General features: G+C 43.7%; 1 protein-coding gene across 1 annotated transcript in view; it reads right to left on the bottom strand.

Annotated features, from left to right (window-relative positions):
• The window catches only part of LOC135247818 (leucine-rich repeat-containing protein 3B-like), a 30664-nt gene extending 11396 nt beyond the window's left edge, over window positions 1–19268 (bottom strand). Inside the window, exon 1 of the mRNA XM_064321704.1 lies at window positions 19147–19268. The gene's annotated coding sequence lies outside the window, so the exon portion shown is untranslated. The remainder of the gene's footprint in view (window positions 1–19146) is intronic.
• Between the last annotated feature and the right edge of the window lie 223 nt (window positions 19269–19491).

Below are 19491 nucleotides of genomic sequence, written 5' to 3'. Positions count from 1 at the left end.
GTTTGGTGGCTGCTTTGAATTAAGTCAGAGAGTTTGTACCATTTTGTTATGTTTATTAATAATAACAATAACACACACGCACATGCACACACACACAGAGTGGCCACTAAGGTACACCTGCTCATTAACAAAGTTTTGGCTACATTTATTTACTAGCTGGTTCCCAGATAAGGCCAGTGTTATTTGTTTATATTACTTCTTAGTATGGTAATAATTAATGAATGTTAACTAGCTAGCTACCTCAGTTCCTAGCAAAAGTTGTCATTTGTTGGAACGATCAATAACAAGAACTATGCTGAAATGGTTGCCTTTGGAGTCTGTATTCATGTTTATCAACTTGAGGACCAGAGTTGTGCCACTGAAAGTCATGGAGGCCATTGTGAGGCTGAGAAATCAGGAAACAAATGTCAGAGACATCGGACCAACCTTTGACTTGACAAAATAAATTGTTTGGAACAGCATTAATAAGAAAGTGAGCACTGGTGAGCTCAGTAATCACAAAGGGCCTGGTAAGGCAAGGAAGACCACTACAGTTGATGACCAAAGAATTCTCACCATAATGAAGAAAAAGCCCCAATCACCTGTCCAACAGGAGGGAGGCAGGATGAGTCAGTGACAACTGCCCCCAGAAGACTTAATGAACAGAACTACAGAGGCTATATTGCAAGATGCAAACCACTAGTTAGCTGTAGAAACCGGATGGCCAAATTAGAGTTTGCTAAGAAGTACCTAAAAGAGTTCCAGAAAAAGGTTTTGTGGACAGATGAGACCAATATTCACTTGCATCAGAGTGATGGCAGGCACGAAGCGTGGAGGCCAATTGGAACTGCCCAAGATCCAAAGCACCCCACCCGGCTGTGAAACGTACTGTATGGCTGCCACTGGTATGGCCTCACATGTCTTCATTGATGATGTAACCGCTGCAGCAGCTGAATGAATTCCAGAGCGTACAGAAGCATCTTATCTGCTTAAGTTCAAGCAAATTCCTCCAGACTCATTGGACTGTGCTTCATTCTACAGCAAGACAATGAGCCCAAGCATACTGCTAAAGCTACAAAGAAGTTTTTCAAAGCCAAGCCATTCACCCAATCTGAATCCAACTGAACATAAGTCTCATATGCGGAAGAGAAAACTTTAGGCAATTAGCCCCCAAATTAAGCAAGAGCTAAAGATGGCTGCAGTACAGGCCTGACAGAGCATCACCAGAAAATAAAATCAGCACCTGGTGATGTCTATGGGTCATTGATTTCAAGCAGTCATTGCATGCAAAAGATATGCATCAGAGTACTAAACATAAAAAATAAAATTTGCTTAACATAAATATTATGGCACCCTGAAATAGGTGGGCTATGTGTAAAAATTGCTGTCATTTCTACAGGGTGAAACAATACCCTTAAATAAAAGCCGAAAATCTTCACCTTAACCACATTTGAATAGTTTGATTACAAATCTAAAATTGTGCATTACAGAACCAAATCAATAAAAAATATGTCTTTGACCCAAGCATATATACACTCAGCCACTTCATTAGGTACAACTGTTCAACTGCTCGTTAACGCAAATATCTAATCAGCCAATCACGTGGCAGCAACTCAATGCATTTAGGCATGTAGACGTGATCAAGACGATCTGCTGAAGTTCAACCCAAGCATCAGAATGGGGAAGAAAGGTGATTTAAGTGGCTTTGAACGTGGCATGGTTGTTGGTGCCAGACGGGTTGGTCTGAGTATTTCAGAAACTGCTGATCTACTGGGATTTTCACGCACAACCATCTCTAGGGTTTACAGTGAATGTTCCGAAAAAGAGAAAATATCCAGTGAGTGGCAGTTCTCTGGGCGAAAATGCCTTGTTGATGGCAGAGGTCAGAGGAGAATGGCCAGACTGGTTCGAGCCAATAGAAAGGCAACAGTAACTCAAATAAGCACTCGTTACAACCGAGGTATGCAGAAGAGCATCTCTGAACGCACAACACGTCGAACCTTGAAGCCAATGGGCTACATCAGCAGAAGACTACACCCGGTACTAGCAAGTACTTAATGAAGTGGCCGGTGACTGTATATATATATATATGCATATATATATGCATATATATATATGCAGTGAGTCCGATGGTACATTTTTGTTTTTTCAAAAGTATATACAGGCACTCTCAGACACACGCTCCCAGTTTAATGTAATTATCCAGGAGTTGGGGGCTCTGATAATCATGTTTGATGTGCAGGCTGCTGTTGAATCAGTGGGACGGTGTCTGTCAGTTTTACTGAACTGTTGCGCTGGCTTGCTGGCCGCCTGCCTGCTGCCAATAAGGAAGCCAGACCTCCGCAGTGTCTCTGGCAGGCTAGGCTACGCCGAAGACAGGGCCATGCCTAATAAATGGAGGATGACACAGAACAGATGCCCTGTGGTCTTTTACCCAGTGGGGGAGGGGTTCAAGGGATCTGAATCAATTTCAGACCCAATCTTGCTGGCCCTCCTCACAGCTGCTGAACTGTGTGCACAGTGCGCACACACACGTACAGTAAATATACATAGCCTTGGTATAACTGGGTCCCTGTCCTCCATTTCCCACAAATTCTTGTGTGGTGGAACAGATTAAGCATCGGCCATCTTGGCAGCTGGTGGGGCAGTCTAATTTATCTATTTGGAGCATCGACTACAAACTAGCTCACGGTAGCAATTAATTTAGGTTGATGGTTGTAAATTCATATCTGGATTATTTGTGGAGTGACCAGAGGTTTAGTTGGACTGTTTTTGAGCTGAGGATCTTGGTCCTCTAACAAACATCAGAAAGGTTAATGCCCCAGGTTTTTCAGCAAAGCTTAGCCATGTCCATCAATCGTAGCAATCATCGACCGTTGTCATAGCTACCTGTGGTAATAGGTGTGTTCCCTCAGAAGCCAGTCAGCCTAGACAGCTTCATCCAAAACAATGGCAAAGAACAAATGTATGAACAACAGGGAACTCTGACAGGTCTTCCTTTTTACAGCAAGAAGGGACAGGTGCAAATAACATGTACTGTTCCCACTGCAAGTAACTGCATTTTCCTTAGTTCACTGTGGTAATTCTGACATCAGTGATTATGTACAGACAACCAAACAGACTGTGGCTAGAGGCTTCCGTGTAAGTTATTTTCAGACCAGTCAATCCCTACTTATTTGTAGTTTGGAATACAGAACTTTTGCTACTTTAGCTTAATTACAACTAGCTAGTTTGCTATCTACAGTAGCGCTTCCAATAGTTAGCTAACGTGCTAGCTCAAAACACAATGTTGACATTCCTACATGAGGGCATACAAAATCGATGCCAGCTGCATTCCAAATGCCAAGAAAAACTTCTGCTTTTTAGTTTTACAGCCAGTTCAGATGACAAATGAAAAAAGTTCTTAGGTTTTAAAATGTTGGTTTGTCTAAACATTTGTGCCACAGCGTAACTTCATTAGATTTAGTCTTTTTCTGTTTTTGCATAGCTTGAACGTCTACAGGCCCTCCAGAACTGTAGTGGGAGACTCTCTTCGAGATCTAAAATACAAGTTATTTTTACTGAGCCAGTAAATGTTTTTTTTTTTTTTTTAATATTTCCTACTTGGCAGATTGAGATAATGTAGCTATGTCCGTTTCTTTCTTGGGAAATGTGATATGGATTGGACGAAGAGAGTAGCTCTGCAAGCAGGCGAAATGGCAGGAAATGCAATTATTTTCCCATTAGGTTCAGCGAGAGAACGCTCCCCGCCCTCGTGAGCCGCAGGCTTCTTAAAATCTCCATGCGGTATTGCCGCTGTATTAGATATTCACTAAGTGGACACCATTTTCCAGGGAAAAATATGACGCTTTGGGTTCACATGTAGTCCATTTGCGCAGCTGGATGTTCACTGAGGTAGCTGCAGTTCCACAGCCTTTTGCCGAGCTTTATACAAGAGCATTCCCATTGATTCGCCGGAGCTAATTAGTAGCACTTTATCACTTTATCCGCTGTCGGCTGTTCTGCAGGTCAGCTCCCTCCATTCAGCCAGTCACGAATATCAGCTGCTTGGCTTACATAAGGGTTTCCCAGCTACCCTCATTATCCTCCAATGAAGTCAAAATGCTTGGACCAATCCCGAATGAGAAAATAGTGCTGTGAGGACTGAGCGTGGACTGACAGGTGTGGAGTCGGAGGGTGGAGAGACGGGGCTCTGTTCGGTATGTTGAGTTCACGTCCCTGCATGTCCTCGCATGACTCTCTCTCCATGGAGGCCAGCGCGGAGAAGGACGGGCCGCGTGGCCACAGGAGGCTCCCTCTCAGCGAACGGCTTCTCCTCGTGACATGGGGGGGGGGGCGGAGGGGTGTGAAGGAGAGGCTTCTGATGGAGGAAGAAAATGGGTGTGTGCTCACCGTCCAAGGATGTTTCTCCTTTCTTTTTGCTTCATCTGCGACTGTCCTCAACTGTACTGTCTGGCGCGCATTCCCAGAGGTTCCGACATTTCAAAGGGTCGCGCAGAATCCTCGTGTAAAGGAACAGAAGGAGCCGCGCTCCAAAAGTGGCAACGCGTCCCGTCGGGATTTCACAGTGTTGCCTTAGTGTAAAATTGCACCCCGACGTCCCGACCAGTCTCCTCTCACCCCTCAGACTTTTGAAGTGGGGGTCGGGGGGGGGGGGGGGGTGCGGTGAAGCGGAGGCCAGGTCGATCGATAACAGAACGGTAATGGGGTACTCAAAGGACGGAGAGCGCCGGAGCAACCGATGTTGAAAATGTATCGGAAAATGTGTGAGAGTGAGTGTCACAATGCCGGGAGTCGACTCCTCTTTTAGCTGCTGTCCCTGATTGAGCTTCACAGGCTTGTTAAAAAGACAGCCTGTTAAAGCTGCAGGCTCTCTGTTGGCCACTTGTCTGTGAGCAAGTTTGTGCCAAGAAATATCTCCTAACTCTAACCCTAACCCCTAAGCCTAACACTCTGTTTTAAATTAAGGATAAGGTTCTGAAGGGCTGATTAGTGAACTCGGGACCAGGTTGACCAATCCTGTGGTTTGGATTGCGATCACAAACATTAGGCATTACGCCTTTTATCATACTGTAAGGCTCAGTGGATATATGCTTATATCATATCCTGTATTGAGGTAATTTGTAAAATTCAATCTAATATATCTGCCTATTGTTTGCTTGGTAGATTGTGTTTCTGGGTCTAGCAAAGGTTTATTTTAGAATTCACCGAGACAGGTCACAGGTCACCAAGGTAGGTCAGTGCACCAGTGCAATCCTCCTCTGATCCACAGTGTATTAAGGGGTCAGCACCACCCTTCCCACCCTATTTCCATCACTATGCCTCACCGAAAAAAGGAACTGTCTCTTAAGCCTGGGTCAGTACAACCTCTATGAGACACAGCTGCCTGCTATCTGCTACTGCGCCCAGAAACTCAGCGGAGAGACTCCGTCAACACTCGTGCTCTCGCAACGTAAATGCAACGCCTCTGCAATGTTACCAGAATGTTAAGCTTCAGCCAGGGAGCTTGTTGCTTTCGTAGAAGTCGATCAAAATCAACCTCAGTGATGAGATTTGGAGCCTGTCCCCCTCCCCCCCCAACTCCCCACAGCACCACCTCACCCCTCCCACCTCCCCCTCTCCACCCCCAGTTCATCCCTCATCCCTGGAGAAGATCAAAGCCTATCTTGTCTTTGTGAAGATGACATTCCTCCAGTTTATTTATTTGTTTCCCCGCTGTTTCAATTTTACTCGCTCAAAAGTAACTGAGGAACTGGAGGAAGCGCGTCGCCTCAGGAGCGGTCGGGGGTCACGCCGTCGGCGGCCCGGAGCCCCGGCTCACCCGCGGCGCTGCGGTCGGCGAGTACGTGCGCGCGTACCGGCTGCTCCTGAAATTGCCTCTGACTTCACTTATCTGTTTCCTGACCCTACCTTTGCACCGCGTGTGGACAGTGTACTTCTCTCTCTCACTCCCCGACGGTCACAGCACAAGACTATAAACATTTCTTTAAAATGGCGGCACGCGATAATCACGTAGAAACAGCCATGCAACATTACCCAAATGGTGATTGAGGTTCAGCTCAATTCCCTTGAGGCTTAATTGAGTTGCTTACTAGCTGTGCATTATCATTCAAGACCAAGGCTTGGTGAGGAAAAGTTCGCACGCGGATACAATTTTACAGCTGTAATTTATTCCTTAGCGCAAAACTGTCACAAACCTTTAAGTGAGAAATGGCTGGGTCATGTAAAAAATGACATATCAACCTATGTAATATCATATATCGCACACACTCCTTTAAGTTCAACACGTGCTTCACCAGAGTGGTTTGCAGAGATTTTGCAGCTGAGGCCATGGCTGGATGTTGGGAGACAGGCAATGCTGCCAGCCTGGAAGACACCGGCAGCTGGAGTGGCTACAGGCTAGTGATGGATGATGACTTCTGAACCGTGTCGAGTGGAAGGAAAGAGGCGAAGTAGGGTTTGAACGCAGAGCTGACGCAACAGGCCAGTGCTCTTACCCGGGCTGAAACGAAAGCAGCGCGACGCTGCGCGCGCTTAGCCAGTAGAGTCATTGCCTCCATTTTCTCTTCTGCGGCACCCTGAACCATGCTGGAGAATTCACATCCGCCTTTCGTCTCTCTGTGGCGACCGACTGTGAATCTTCACTAGTGAAGTTCCCGATTAACTGCACTGAACCCTGTGTTTTCTCACAAAGGCCGCTTGCGATCGCAGATTACACGCGGTGCGAGCCTTCCGCCGGCCGTCCACGTGCACGCTTTCAATCAGCTGGGTGCCAAGTGCAGTCACCCTAGATCATTAGAGGGCCGGTGGAAATTTGAGCGCTAAGCTCTGCCACCTTATTCTGAATTTGCCAGCTGCCACGCTACTTGGCCCTGGCTGGCTGGCTGGCTGGCGGGCCCGGCTCATTAGCGGCCCCGCTAGGCTCCTTCCCAGGTCAGGTGTGGAGCGGCGGCTTCGTAGCGTAAGCCTGGCTGGGCGGAGTAGCTCTGCGTGACCGCACTCCGATGTGGAGGTGAAATGATGGAGGGAACAATGGCACTGGGAAAGAGGGGGGAAGACAGGCCCGACCACTGTTTCCTCCTGCCCTTTTGGAAAGGTCCACGCTGCCTCCCTCTCCATTGTGTCGGCCGGATTTTCCCACGTAACCTACAGAGGCTGCTGATAGATTGTAACAGAGTGGTTGGGTGAGGCTTGAACTCTGAAAGGTCAAAGGCGTCCCCTTGAGCCAGCACCCAAACAGTACAGGTAATAGGTAATATGCTGCAAGGCAGAATGACTCACTGCTGGATTTCGTGATGTAGAACTGATTAGTATATGAAAAAGGGCCACAACCAAGAATTATAATCTTGTTATCCCTTCATACTTTGTGTTTAGGGAGCTACAAATATGTATAGTCAAGGATGCATAATGGCAACATGTTTTAGCAACCTATCACAAATGGTTCATATCCAACAAAGAAAGTATTGCTACAGCTTTAGGGAACTTTCCTGTTAGAGTCCCATTTGGTTGTGCTTTAGCTAACATTTTGAAGAGAATGTTCCCCCACACAGTCAGTGAAGCACTGGGAATATTGGCAGAACTTGTACTGTGAGTCTGACCAGGTTGACATTCTGCTGTAAAATAGGTCTACTTCTCTGAATGTGCTTTGATAATCAACCAATGGTCAGTTGCTACTGATGAGTCATACTAATAGCCAGTAAACTGCACTTTCCGTGGTGAATAGCTAGCTATGTTTGGTTTTAATGACAATGCCAGCAAGGTATTATTTAAATCAGCACACTTAATTGCTGGGATTGGGTATTTTTATAATATGGGAGAGCTACAGGGCTGCATGTGTGTTGGTTAATTGGCTGGGCAATTGATGATCTGGCTAGCTCACTCATCAGTTACTTGTGAAACATTGAGAATATCTCAATAACATTTTCCAAATGTTCCAGTATTGACATTTCAGATTTGTTGAACATGGCTAGCTCTCCCAATAAAATAATGAAAAACCATTCAAAATTCTAAATCTTTTTCAAAACTGGAATAACAAAAACGACACAATGTTTTTAGACCATTCCTGCAATATTGTGACTTAAAAATAATGTTCAAGGTTTATTCTCTCTTTCTGGGAAATGTTCTGTTTGCTTGGTATCCATATGTGATTTAAATAAGATTAAAATTGAGGATATTACACTGTGTTGTAGGACTTTACTGGTGTTTGGGTGAAAAGGTAAATATTTCAAATTTCATGTCCCAGTGCTACGTTATATATGATTGATATATATCCATTGAAATTCCAGCATTTCAAACTCCAAGGCTAGAGAAATATGTTAGGTTGCCTGAGCAATGTCTGCATTTAAATGAACAAGTTCCGCTGGAAGCGAAGGACGAGCCACCAATCTGCTCGTTGACGCACGCGCTACATATTCATATCAGAGCAACCTGTCGTCTGGCTAGTGATGAGAGTGGGCTTCGCAACATGGTGGCAGTCTAATTAGAGGCATTCTTAGCGCTTCCGTTGCCTTGGCTCAGTTGCGTGTTGTAGCCCGCGCTGTGGCTGGACGCAAGAAAGGGGGGGGGGGGGGTGAGTCAAAGGGAATGGTCTCACTTCACAGTTTGCCTAAAGCACATCTGTGGTTTTTGGCACCGGGTGAAGCGTGGCTCCATTTTGCTGTCTGACGTTCGCTGTGCCACCCTGGGAGCTTCACCGGGGGGCCTGCTCTCTGGCTCACCGCAGTCTCTGTGAGTCTTTTCGTTTTCTGTGCCTCTGCATGCTGACAGCAGATATCAGGCAGCTCCAGAAAGGCCTGAGACAGCTATCGCCAGATCTGCTCTAATTCAGATCTTACCAGCTGCTACTCTATTCAGACAACACCGAGTGCTGAAATGGAGATATCAATAAGTAAGAGGTGTGTTCCAGGGAGCGGCCATTTCGCGGCACTGCTGATGTGTAACGCCGGATCTGCGTCAGATAACTTGCTATTTTTGCAAAGGGTGTTTACAGACTTTAGTATGTGTGCCTGCGTGTGGGTGCATTCTTGTGTGTGTATACGTGTATGTGTGTGTGTGTTTGTGTGTGTGCAGGTGTGTGAGTGCGTGTGCGTGCGTCTGTGTGTGCGTGCGCGTGCTCGTGTGTGTGTGTAGGTGTATGTGTGTGAGTGCGTGTGCGTGTGTCTGTGTATGTGCGCACGCGAGTGCGTGCGCGCGTGTGTGTGTGTGTATACATGTGCATGTGTGCATGTGTGTGCAGTTGTGTGAGTGTGTGTGCATGCGTCTATGTGTGTGCGTGCATGTGTGTGTGTGTGCGCGTGTAGGTGTATGTGTGTGGGTGTGTGTGTGTGTTCAGGTGTGCGTGCGTCTGTGGGTGTGCGCACGCGTGCGTGTGTGTGTATGTGTTGGGGGGGAGCACCCATGATCTCAGTGTAAGAGCAGCACTAGCCCCAGCTGAAAGGCTGTTCTTTCAGACAGAAGCCAGGCACATGTGTTGGCCCTTTTCACCTGCCACTCAGGGTCACCTGTGCAGTGCAGGGTGGCGCCGACACAAAACATCCCTGAGGAGAAGCACAAAGAGCGAGACGGAGCCTGGGCTGACCCAAACAGCCTGCCCCGCCCCCATCGCATCTCTCCCTCTCTCCTTCCATCCCTCCCTCCCCCCTGCCTCCTCCTCCTGCCTCCCTCCCACCCTCCCTCCCTCCCCAGTATTGCTAAGAGTCCTATAGCTCATCTGTGTCTGCTGAGAGGATCCATTAGGGTTTCTCAAGAGAAGGAGTGCATCTGGACCGTCTCTCTCCCTCGCCATGAAAGAGTGAGCTGAGGACAGTCTGCAATCTGCGGTCTACCTCATCACTCTCCTCCTTCTTTACTTATTCACCGTTCATCCCCCTTTCCGTAGGCAGCTTCTCCCTTTCCAGAAAGCACGTCATGCTACGTGTTCTCATCTGTCACAAATCCACTGTGCAAAACTGGAATAGTTTCTAATATGTTGATGCACACTAAGTGTATTGCTCTAAAGGAGTGCAACCATTGATTAATGCCATTTATTTTAAAGAGGCACTTCATTTCAGTGTGTTTAGGAAAATAATTTCATTGATCGATACCTTCAGGCTCAGATTTAATGTTTCTGAAAATATTTGTGTGTGTGTGTGTGTGTGTGTCCTGTCCAGAGTTTTGCCTGGTTTTCTGGCTCATAATGATCATTATATGATGGATGGCATGGTTACTCAATGCCAAGAAGCAACTGACTAAATAGGTTGAATTGGCACTGTTTTTATTTAATACAATTCATTTATGAATCATTTATGATCAGAAAGACACTTTGAATGAATTAATTTGAATGTGATTTTTTCTTAATTTCTTCATTGAAAATTGTTAAAAAAAAATGGTTATCCTTAATATTTCAGGACATATACTACATGGTCAAAAGTATGTGGACACCTGACATTCAACTCGTCATCCAAAATTATGGGCATTAATATGGAGATGGGCTGACCCTTTGCTCCTATAACAACCCCTACTCTTCTGGAAAGGCTTTATACTAGATGTTGGAGCATTGCTGCAGAGATTTGCTTCCATTCAGCCAGAAGAGCATTAGTGAGGTCAAGCCCTGATTGGGCGATTAAGCCTGGCTCGCAGTTGGCTTTCCAATTGATCCCAAATGTGTTGGATGGGGTTGAGGTCAGGGCTCTGTGCAGGCCAGTCAGGTTCTTCCACACCATTCTCGACAAAACCATTTCTATATGGACCTTGCTGTGTGTCTGAGGGCATTGTCATGCTAAAACATTGTCATGCCTTCCCCAAACTGTTGAGGAAGCACAGAATCATCTTTATTAAGATTTACCTTCACTGAAACTAAGGGTTCTAGCCCAAAGCATGAAACACATGCCCCAGACCTAGGGGTGTCCAGACACTTTTTGGTCATATGTGTCATCATCAGTGTATCTGAAATACTCACAGGCTAAATCACACAGCTATACGTGCAGACCTGCTATCAGGACCGCACCGACAGCTTTGCTTTACACAAGCTACTGGAACTCCAGTCAGCAGGAGAGCTCACTAGAGATTAGAGCGGGGGTCACATGCTAGGGATGCAACTGGTTGTTAGCGAGCCTGCCGCCTGTGGTTGCTGATTGTCCCAGATTAGCTGAGTAAATTTCTCTTAGCCTCAATATTTTTTTCCATTGTAACAAATAAAATAGTGAAATTAAGTATTTGTCATGTAGGGAAATAATTATTAAATTAATGTAACATTGATAATTTAATGAGCAGCCATATTTAAAAACATTCTAGTTTTTTTTTGGGGGGGGGCTTTTTTCAGCTTTATTTGACAGATCAGTGCAGAGAGACAGGAAGAACTAGGAGGAGAGAGAGGGAGAGACATGCGACAAAGGTCAAAGGTCGGCATATGGGAAGTGCTCTACGGGCTACACCACACGAGACACCCCTATTTCACTGAGTTTTTCCCACTTTCCGTAGTTTGTTGTGATTCAATCGAGATGCTCCATTTGAATTAAAAACTGGTTAGATGCAGTTGATAGAAAAATATTTTAAAATTTGAATTTACTAAAGAAATGAAATCTATAAAAATGAGTAACTGGAGCATGATGCCATCCCCCCAGGGGGTTTTTACCCCAGGTTGGGGGCATTTTGCCCCAGTCGTGGGACAAGGTACACCATTTTTGCGAGAGAGGTCTCTGGAAGAATTGATTAGGTTAGCTATGCCTTCCAAGCTACCCTTATAAGACAGTCCTAGCAAATATAGTTTGAGGGTGAATTTTCAAGCAGCAGAGAATAATTAAAACAGTTTCCGGTTTCAGCCCATCTTAGCCTTAATGTCCTCTTGTCTTTTGCGAGGCTTTGCTCATAAACCCCCGATTTACTTAATGCTATTTCTGTAACATTTTCATTGAGTTAATGTAACTTTTAATTTGAGTTGGTTGGGATTAACTAAAGTTCGTACCATGAAAAAGAAAATTGAGTAGATATCTCTGAAATCCGGAGTAGATACTATAGAAAACCAGAGTTCATCCAAATCATGTACAAAGCATTTAACTTTTTTCTGAATAAGCCCAATTCATTGCAGCATCTCTTGAAGGTCTGTGTGCTCACAATAACACTTTTCCCACGAAGGTAATGCATCTTCTAAAAAACATGCACCCTTTTAGCAGCAAGAGATGTGTCATTGTTAAGCACAATGCTAGGGTGTCCTTACTGTAATAACATTTATTTTGCAATATCAACCTGAATCTTGCTGAACCGCATTGAACTCTGGGTTAGTGGAGGGCAAACATAAATTATACAAGTAAATTTCTGATGAAGTAACTTGTTGGACTTATTGCTATTTATTTACGTATGGCTTCAGACATCAAGGATTTTCAGTCATTTTACTGAGACATTGTAAAAAAATTTTTATTGTCACATTTACGAGGCCACTGAATTATTTTTTACAATGCTGAATCAATCCACTGTTGTGTATTTGACTAGATGGATTGATAGTGGGCACTAATGGTAACATTAACACATCAACATACAATCAATATCAACCGAATGAATAAACATGGACAAAGCATGTACCTTCCTCTAACCAAGTGGGCTGCGATCATCTTTCTCCGTATCATTTTTCTTTTTAATTTTTACAAAAGAGTGATTTTGCATCATGCTGTAAAATCCCCATGATAAATCATATTTTATAATTGGATCTTTTGATGAGACTGAACAAACGAAAACAATAGTGGCAGCCTGTGGAATTGGAAACCTCAGGTACCAAAGTGACCGGCGCCACCTGCTGGGCCGCAATAGCAGTGACAGAAAGTCTGGAGAAGTAGTCAGTTAAAATCCAGAGCTTGAGCCTAGAGCCATCGGCCTTTTCCCCGCAGAACATGCTGTATAATGACCTCAAGGACCTCTTTTCTCTTAAACTTGATAGTAGACAGATTTTTTTTTAAAACAAAACACAGAGAACACACCTTCACCATCACCTACAGTGCATTTGTATTGTTCAACGGGAGAATAGTTCATATTGCATTTTAAATTGCATAGCAAACTGGCAAATAAACAGACATGAATCCAATGTATATTTTCAAAAATTTGTTTGCAGACTTTCTAAAGGAAGTACATCTTGAGGTCCCTTTAAAGTCATATCGTAAGTCTTAAAAAATTGATAGACACATTGTTTATTTTTATTCTTTCATCTTTGAGTTTTTACTGAAGCCTCTAATCTCTCCCACTGGTTACATTATGTATTTTAACAGTTTCACCTGCAGAAATTTCAGGAATTGTTTCACAGTGCAATTTTAGCTACAAACCAACGGATGCCTATCTTTTGAGTGGATTTGGGCACATTTCAAATGCAAATCAAAAATTATATATACAGTGAACTCCATAATGTTTGGAACAAAGAAATATTTCTCTTCGATTTGGTTCTGCACTCCATAATTTTAGATTTGTAGTCAAAAAATTCATATGTGGTTGAAGTGCAGATCAAGAGGTATTTTAATTCATTTTGGTTTCACCATGTAGACATAAAATAACTTTTCATACACAGCCCCCCCATTTCAGGGCACCATAATGTTTGGGAGAAATGGCTTCACAGGGGTTTCTGATTAGTCAGGCGTGTTCAATTGCTTCCTTGCAGTGCAGGTATAAAAGAGCATTCAGTATCCAGTGTTGATTTTAAGCTTTTGATTGCCTGTGGAGTCTGTTATTGGCATTTGTCAACGTGAGGACTCGACCTGTGCCAATGAAAGTCATTAGGCCATTTATGAGGCTGAGAAATAAGAAAAAACAGGTCAGCTGGCTAGTAAGACCTCTACAGTTGATGGCCAAAGAATTTGTTTCAGGTCTGGATAATATCTGAACCCACAGACCCAAGGTTTTTCCCCGGAGTTCCCCCAAACTCAAGCGTCTCCTAATTAATCAAGATCTTCCTCCTTCTCTCAGTGTTGATAGTACATGGCTTAGTTCAGAATGCTGGTAAATAAAGGCTCATCTTTACCTTGGTGTGTCAGACAAGCACTCGTGTAAAAGTAGTTCATCTGACCAGTCCCATTAAAGACTACTTGTTACACACAGATTTATGCATCAGACATACGAACAACAAATCATTCTGCTTCCCCTGTTGCCATGGTACCCTTTTTGAGCTGTACCCCAAATTTATAATTTTCTGTCCTGATGATTTATTTCTCTTCCATGGCTTTAGTTATTCTTTCCTTCAGAACTCAAATTTTGGCTCGGAAATTATCTGCCAGTATAAGAGCAACTGTGTTCCCTCCACAAAACAGCACAACTGATCAACACAATTGACTGAAAATTCGAAGATCCCAGAATATACTGATACTGTTGCTCTTTCTTTAGGGAATAGGAGAGTGGAGACAGCAATTTCACAATAATAAAAGTAACCATTTAAATGCTTTTTAGTGGACAGTGGTGACCGGTGGTGACCTCTCGCAGTAGTGTTGTTATGACAACACATAAAGGATTATTGCAATGAATTCTATTTGTGCATTTACAGCTGTTTCTGTTGCATCTCTGTTCTCTCCAGTGGCATTCAGAACAGTTCTATTGTACTAATAGCAGAATTCCAGCCCTTTATTGTTCAATGAACAACTGACAGTCAAACTTGGTAGTTTCTATTTGGGATGCATCATTACTTTCAAAAGCTGTGGCGATGCTTCACGTTTTCACAGACCCTTGTGATGTTTCCACATTTGCCTGAAATATAAACCTAAACATTAAAATAAACAATTGCTGTATTTGTTTTCCCTCTAAATTTTTCCTAATTGCTTTCTAATTAATCATCTCAGTAATTGAAACGAGTCGTTACGATTCTGTTGTTCTTTTGAACACACAAGTTATTCTTAATTTAGCAATTCAGCAATTTCTCGGAAATTTCACTTTCATATCCCCGTGCTCTCAAAAGGTAAAGCAATTCTAAAATTATAAACAGAATATCGTCATGCAGTACATCATTGTCACTGTATCATGTGGTGAACAAAAAAGAGTAGGTCCAAGTGTGGGTCTTGGGTCCGAGAACTGAAAAAACCAACAGAAACACTTCATAAAACAAGCAGCAAGGTAATGGTTACTCAAAAATATCCAAGGGTCAAAGCAGGAACATAGAGTCCATAGCAAACTAACATTTTAAAATACAGTAACTAATAAATAAATAATAAACCCCTCCTTAGGCCTTGGAGCCAGGACCTTTCATAAGGCCCAATGATTAGGCGATGGACAGCATATGCAGTCTGCTGGAATACCTGTAAGCTGAAAGGACAGCACACAAGCACTCTTCCTGGTGCCACAATAACGATAATGTATAACAAGCGAGAATCCACAATAGCTGCGACCGCACATGAATCCCAGTGTGCATGTGACCACGCACACACCCTCACACAAACATGCAACCTCTTCTTTGGCTCATTACCAACCATTCCACAAAATCTTGTGCAAATCTGTGAATCCATTCGGGAGTTATGCGCCTTTTCGTGTTCGGCCACGCCCATCGCCACACCTCCTCTTGGTCAATCGGCCTGAAAGTTACTCAGCTCTACCTTCGGTCATGACCAACCTCCATGCCAAATTTCAGCCTCCTGGGGCGAAAACTGTGGCCGCTACGTAGTGGGACACTTTTGTGGACCAACCGACCAACCGACCAACCAACCGACCAACCGACAGACAGAGCTATAGAGCTGAGGTCGCAGCTAATAATATACAGTATATTGGGACTATTTCTTTCAAAATCGCTGTGCGAGACACCAGTAATCACCAAATGTAAATCATAAAAGATCTTTCCTTGGGTTGTATTTTGAAATGATCTTGTGTTTTTAAAAGTAAATGTTTCAAATGTATTTAATATATTTCAAATTGCAGCAGGCTATACATTTTGAATGATAACTGTGAAACAGGTTAAATGATGAAATATAGCCGAGCCCATCGATTACAGCGCGCAAGCACATAATATGACTATCAACAAGCGCGGATTATAATGTAAGTTTAATGAGTAAAATACAGTTGGAAGATGCATGAATTTTCATTTATGGTTTGTTTTTCCTGCACATTAGACAAAGACAAAGAAACTGCTTAGCTGAAAAGTTGGTCAGCGGATCCCAGCAGCGTGCTGAAAAGCAGTGCTGGGTTTTTACTTTTACTTTATTGTGGTTTAGCTGCTCTTATGCTTAATGGGAAACAGCTCGCTTGATTACATTTTTAGCTGCAACCTGTGAATGCAGTGAGAGTGGTAGGAGCCTTTCATGCTTACTGCGCTGTGGCCCAACCACAGCCACAGCATGTGAGCACTTACTAAAATATTACAAAACAAGTTACACAACATATTTTGGGCAAGCAGGGGAGAGATTAAAATGGCTTTGGGAGAGAAGACACTCCATAGAAAATGTACATTTATGCTATTATTATTATTATTATTATTATTATTATTATTGATTTGGCATCCAACATGGGGCAGTACATACCCAATTCCCATCGTAATTTGGAATGTCTAATTGTCTGCAACCACAGCCACGTTTATGCACACAATGACAAATCAGGAGAATATAGACATACGCAGTTCTCCTCCAAAACAAGTGGTGTCACCAGCTGCTTTTTTTTACATCGCAGTCTACCGCTACACTCACACGAGGTGGAGTCGGAGGAAGACCTTTCATATGCGGCTTTAACATACAGTACAGTCCACGGGCACCTGATTGACCAGCAGGGGTTGCTAGAGAGTGATAAAATGTGGAACCCCAACTGACTGAACCCTGGGCACGCAATCGTCAATTGCATGCCACTCTTTTGAGGTACCAGCCACAGTCAGTATACAATCAAGCACAGTCTTGATTCAGTTCAAGCTACAGGGCTCATCCGTACACCACAGTGTGGTGCCTTAACCGAATGAGCCACCCAGCAGCCTTTCCCCACCATTCTTTCATCATGGCAATATCTTTCCATGCATGTGTGACCAACGTAAGATCACCCTTTATTTAGATTGTCAGCTTTTACTTTGAATGCTTGGGCAGGCTTTACCATTCATAATGCACTTCCCGTGAATAATTCAAGTTTTCCAAGTTGACATTAATATCTGTCAAACCATCAACTGACTTTCTCTAGAACCACATCACAGGCTGCCCTGTCAACTGTTTTCCCATATAATACAGCCTATATTAATTATCCACACCATGATTTCACTCCCAGGTGATAAATAACAAATGCAAAGAATGCATTCATCATATCTGTTTCCCAGTTCAAAGCTCTGTTAAATATTTCATTCCAAGTCCCCAGAGGGGAAACTCGCTCTTTGATAAATCCCAGAACAGGTGTATTACTTTCTCTCTCTTAGAACATGCCAATGGGAGATATTTTGCGTTGGCCAGCTATCTGAGCGAAGGGTAAATGGTAGTCAGATGAATAAAGGCCATCTGGATGATTCCTCGATAATTGAGAGTGGCAAATTAATAAAGTTTAGTTCTGCTACCGCACAATTTTATTCAAGCAACAAGCAAGTTATGGCATGACTTTTAACTTTTGTCTGTAGGAATTATTTGAAAATGAATGTGCGTACGTTTATGTATATTGTGTCACGGCGCGGGTAGGGGGAACCCAAACGCAGAGGGAAAAGAAAACACAAATCCAAAATGGGAGGGGAACAAAGACTTTACTATAGACAGGCAAACAAGCAGGGAACAGACAAGGCCACAAAGGGAAAAAACACGAACTCAAAAAATCTCTAAATAAAACAGAAAACAAGAGGAACTCAAACACGGGCAGGGCAGAACACGGTCAGGGCAGAACGCAGGCAGGCAGAACACAAGGGCAAATCAACAAGTCAGGAACAAAACATTAGTCAGGAACAAAACACAAGTCAGGAACAAAACGCAAGTCGGGAACAAACACAAGCAGGCAGGTACATGTAAGTCAGGAAACAAACACAAGCAGGCAGGTACATGTAAGTCAGGAAACAAACACAAGCAGGCAGGTACATGTAAGTCAGGAAACAAACACAAGGAACCAGCACCTGAGTCAAGGGAACAGAGAACTTAAATAGACAAGTGGTAACAAGACACAGGTGAACTCAAAAAACAATCAAACCAGAAGGAGGGGATAACAAGACACAGGTGGGAACAATGATGGAATAACGAGACAACCAATAATACAATTAACAGGGGGGAACAGGACACAAAACAGAAGTGCCGCCATCTGGCGGCCCAACAGGGAAAACGCAGACAGGAACACCGGAACATGACATATTGATTGCATTGTTAATTTGGTGAATTGTTGTGTTGCCTTAACACAACATGTGTGAATCAGTGATTTTATTAATTTAGCTTCTAAGTCACCAGAACATCAAGAGCACCTTTGAGCAGATGCTGACCAGCCATTCATTTAACAGCACATAGGCAGGCGTCCTTCACTTAAGTACAATCTGACATATTTGGATGTAGGTCACTAATCACCGTCACACCCAGGGGACGCTGGACTGTGTAGTTCTCTTTCAGCTCAGTCCCAGCTCTTTCCTTTCCCTACGAGCTGACAGGTTGTCAGTCAAACAAATACAAGAGGAGAGTTTCATTGACTGAGTCACAAAATGACAAAAATATGACAAACTCAAGCAGGCCTGTCATCTGCAGTTCCACATTTAAAAGTTTTATTTTTAAAACTGGGTGAATGGCTGAAGTAGGAGGGTGAAGATATCCATTGCAATAAATATGCGAAACTGCGATAATTAAATGCTACCGAAGGCCCTCATATCCTTTACACTAGGACATCATTCAGCCCTACAGCATGGTGGAGGATGGTCACAGAGAAGGTCCAGGAGATCTATCACCAAGCCCGGTGTCTCCCGCCACACTAATTAACACGGTCACTACAAAGTAAAGACTCGGCCAATAACGGAGTGCTATTTAGAAGGGGCGTGTTCAGAGATGTATACAGTCACCACACATGAATGACAGCAGAACTCTGTGACATCGACAAGGCAGCAAAATGTAACTTTTTCATTGCAGGCATTTAGCAGACGCTCTTATCCAGAGCGACTTACACAACTTTTACATGGCATTTTTACATTGTATCCATTTATACAGCTGGATATATACTGAAGCAATGCAGGTTAAGTACCTTGCTTAAGGGTACAACGGCAGTGTCCTACCCGGGAGTCGAACCTGCGACCTTTCGGTTACAAGCCCAGTTCCTTACCCACTGTGCTACACTTCGTCTTTTTCGTCATCTCCAATGATAAAGAAGTTTATCTCCTCCTCCCTGGTCCGTGATCGCAGTCTCCGACCCTCTGGTTTGCGATTGCCGTCTCTCAACATCCGAACGCACAACAGGATGTAGCGTGTGAAATGAGCCTCGTTGCAGGGTGCATTATAAAACAGTGGGATATCCTGTCTGTGCATCTACAGTTGCAGAGTTGCGGTGTAATCACACCCTTGTTGGATCAGATGTCATGTACGCAACTGTTTAGTTGGTTTAACGGTGAAGGATGGCTGTTGCTACTTCAGTCGGGCTATTCTCAGATCGGTGAGGGCTGTTAATGGA

The sequence above is a fragment of the Anguilla rostrata genome, chromosome 2 (genome assembly GCF_018555375.3).
Source record: "Anguilla rostrata isolate EN2019 chromosome 2, ASM1855537v3, whole genome shotgun sequence".
In the NCBI taxonomy this organism is placed as follows: Eukaryota; Metazoa; Chordata; class Actinopteri; order Anguilliformes; family Anguillidae; genus Anguilla; species Anguilla rostrata.
The sequence above is the reverse complement of the archived record's forward strand: the minus strand, read 5'-3'. Positions and strand labels throughout refer to the sequence as shown.